Source organism: Micropterus salmoides, unplaced genomic scaffold (genome assembly GCF_014851395.1).
Source record: "Micropterus salmoides isolate LMB-PRFRI ecotype aquatic unplaced genomic scaffold, ASM1485139v1 Ms_hic_scaffold_734, whole genome shotgun sequence".
Classification (NCBI taxonomy): Eukaryota; Metazoa; Chordata; class Actinopteri; order Centrarchiformes; family Centrarchidae; genus Micropterus; species Micropterus salmoides.
In genome coordinates, this window is record NW_024044498.1 from 1 (window position 1) to 3,550 (window position 3,550).

The 3,550-nt window shown below is 40.5% G+C and overlaps 1 pseudogene; it reads left to right on the top strand.

The window, feature by feature from the left end:
- The first annotated feature begins 12 nt into the window (after nucleotides 1–12).
- Nucleotides 13–1,473, top strand: LOC119892857 (annotated as a pseudogene).
- The last annotated feature ends 2,077 nt before the right edge of the window (nucleotides 1,474–3,550 follow it).

A 3,550-nucleotide genomic window follows, 5' to 3' on the forward strand; every position in this document is an offset into this window, starting at 1 on the left:
AGTAAGCTGCATTTCTTGCTTTCTTATAAATTGTAAGAGCATTTTACACACAGACAACAACCATGGGCAACAAACAGTCAAGTCATTGTGATTTAAAGACAGATAAGAAAACTCTCTTTACATCCAAAGTGCACAGGATTCCTGCTCTTCTCTACGAGAGACAAAGTGAAACTCTTCTAGCCTTTGCAGAGCAGAGGAAGACTTCAGATGATTCCGGCACAGAAATGTTGGTCATGAAAACAGGAAAGTTGAAGAAGGAGGAAAGCTCTGATGTGAGAACAATTGAGGTAATTATCCCAAGTAATTGTTTCATTGTTGAATTACTTTTACAGTGTATATATATGTATATACAGTTTAACTTTCAACTACATCAAAACTGCTTTATTTTATTTACACATATCTGAATAATATCCTTTCTAGTGGTCAGAGCTCAAACTGGTGAAGGAGGCACATATTGATGGGTACCGTCCTATGAACCCCTGCCCGGTTTATGAGAAAACCAGCAAAATACTTTTCCTGTTTTCATCTGTGTTGAGGACGCAATCACAGAGCAGTATCAGATAAAACACTCAGACAATAGGACCCGTCTCTGCTACATCAAGAGTCAGGATCTCGGACACAATTGGAGTGAAGTGACTGATTTGACTGACGAACTGGATGAAATCAAGAAATGGGCCACATTTGCTGTTGGGCCAGGCCATGGTATTCAAACAGAGAGTGGTAGAATGATTGTTCCAACTTATGCTTATATCAAATCTAAAAAGTATGCTTCCTATTCACTATCCCTGTATAGAGATGAGTCTGATAAAAAATGGAAGTTTGGCAAAATGCTTAAAGATGAGTCACTTGAATGTGAAATAGCAGAGGTTTCTGATGACACAGGCCTCAGTACATCTACTGTAATGCCCGTGTTAAGGTAAGCTATCGACTGGAAGCTCTTTCTAATTATGATGGAGATAGTTTTATCAACCTCCGTGTGCTAAAAAGCTTGTGGAAACAGGTACAGGATGTCAGGGAAGTGTGGTCTCCTTCCCAGCTCAAAGTGAAGCTGCACATGCAGATGGTAATCCAAACAAGTGTTTCTCTCACCCAAGTCATAAGGCCAAAAGGGTTAAGTTAGGAGTGTATCTGAATAAGTCTCCAAAAAACCCAAATGCATGGAGCAAACCCTGGATCATCAACAGTGGACCCAGTGGTTACTCGGACCTGGCTTACATTGGTGATGGTTTGTTTGCATGTCTGATGGAGTGTGGGGAGCAGAAAGAAATTGAGCAGATAGCCGCTGTAGTTTTTAGCTACAATGAAGTCAAGCAGGGCATTGGAGAGTAAAATAAATTGCTTTTAGATGACAAGACATATGGGGGGTGCTATACAGTGGGTACGGAAAGTATTCAGACCCCTTTAAATTTTTCACTCTTCGTTTCATTGCAGCCATTTTCCAAAAATCAAAAAAGTTCATTTTATTTCTCAGTAATGTACACTCAGCACCCCATCTTGACAGAAAAAAATAGAAATTTTTGCAAATTATTAAAAAAGAAACTGAAATATCACATGGTCATAAGTATTCAGACCCTTTGCTCAGTATTTAGTAGAAGCACCCTTTTGATCTAATACAGCCATGAGTCGTTTTGGGAAAGATGCAACAAGTTTTTCACATCTGGATTTGGGTATCTCTGCCATTCTCCTTGCAGATCCTCTCCAGTTCTGTCAGGTTGGATGGTAAATGTTGGTGAACAGCCATTTTCAGGTCTCTCCAGAGATGCTCAATTGGGTTTAAGTCAGGGCTCTGGCTGGGCCATTCAAGAACAGCCACGGAGTTGTTGTGAAGCCACTCCTTCGTTATTTTAGCGGTGTGCTTAGGGTCATTGTCTTGTTGGAAGGTAAACCTTCGGCCCAGTCTGAGGTCCAGAGCACTCTGGAAAAGGTTTTCGTCCAGGATATCCCTGTACTTGGCCGCATTCATCTTTCCCTCGATTGCAACCAGTCGTCCTGTCCCTGCAGCTGAAAAACACCCCCACAGCATGATGCTGCCACCACCATGCTTCACTGTTGAGACTGTATTGGACAGGTGATGAGCAGTGCCTGGTTTTCTCCACACATACCGCTTAGAATTAAGGCCAAAAAGTTCTCTCTTGGTCTCATCAGACCAGAGGATCTTATTTATCACCATCTTGGAGTCCTTCAGGTGTTTTTTAGCAAACTCCATGCGGGCTTTCATGTGTCTTGCATGAGGAGAGGCTTCCGTCGGGCCACTCTGCCATAAAGCCCCGACTGGTGGATTGCTGCAGTGATGGTTGACTTACTACAACTTTCTCCCATCTCCCGACTGCATCTCTGGAGCTCAGCCACAGTGACCTTTGGGTTCTTCTTTACCTCTCTCACCAAGGCTCTTCTCCCCCGATAGCTCAGTTTGGCCGGACGGCCAGCTCTAGGAAGGGTTCTGGTCGTCCCAAACGTCTTCCATTTGAGGATTATGGAGGCCACTGTGCTCTGAACCTTAAGTGCAGCAGAAATTTTTTGTAACCTTGGCCAGATCTGTGCCTTGCCACAATTCTGTCTCTGAGCTCTTCAGGCAGTTCCTTTGACCTCATGATTCTCATTTGCTCTGACATGCACTGTGAGCTGTAAGGTCTTATATAGACAGGTGTGTAGCTTTCCTAATCAAGTCCAAGTCCAGATATCATTTTGTAAACATTGCACACTCCTACATGGCACCTTTCTCTGTAATACAAACCATATAGGCTTTTTTTCTTCATATGAGACTTAAAGTGGTAAAGTAACCTGTTGTGTACTACAAGTAATATTATCACACTGAAACGACTACTGAATATATTCAAAGTGTTGCATAATGATTTACAATCTAAGTTACTATCCATTAAATGTATTGATTCTGCTTCAATTTTGATTTTAGCTGTAATGACCATTAAAATCATGTATGTTACTGTACTTGTCTTTTATGCCTCTAAGATGTAATTCAAAAGGTTACTGACACAGAGTTTATATTGTTTATTGAATCTAAACAAGAAAACAAATGCATGGGATTAGGCTAGTTGAGCTTTATTGGTTATCTAAATAATATATACATTTTGCACACTTGTATGCATTCATGTGCTTAAAGGGGGCATGCTTTTTTATGATAAGTTCTTGTGTTTCAAATTGTATTGGCACTATCATTTGTAACAAGTGGTTTGCATGTGTACTGCTCATGTAAATGTAGTATTTATCTACAGCAGAACAGCAGAAAACTACTTTCTGTTTTCAATGGAAATACAGTGACATACATTTGTGGGAGGCAGGATGTCATTCATCAACACCACATCACTAATTGTTGAACATAAACTCTATTGTATTGATTTGTCTCTTCAAACCCTGACTCTGTTTGTAATTTTACATTTAGGCCTACTGAAGCCTATGATGGCAGTTTGGTCCTGAAATATAATAAATAATAACATACAGTCAAATAGTAGTCCACCTTTTATTAAACCTGACTGTTCCAGCCATGAAGTGGATTCTCATCTTTGCTATTCACAGACAATAACTGTGGTTAACA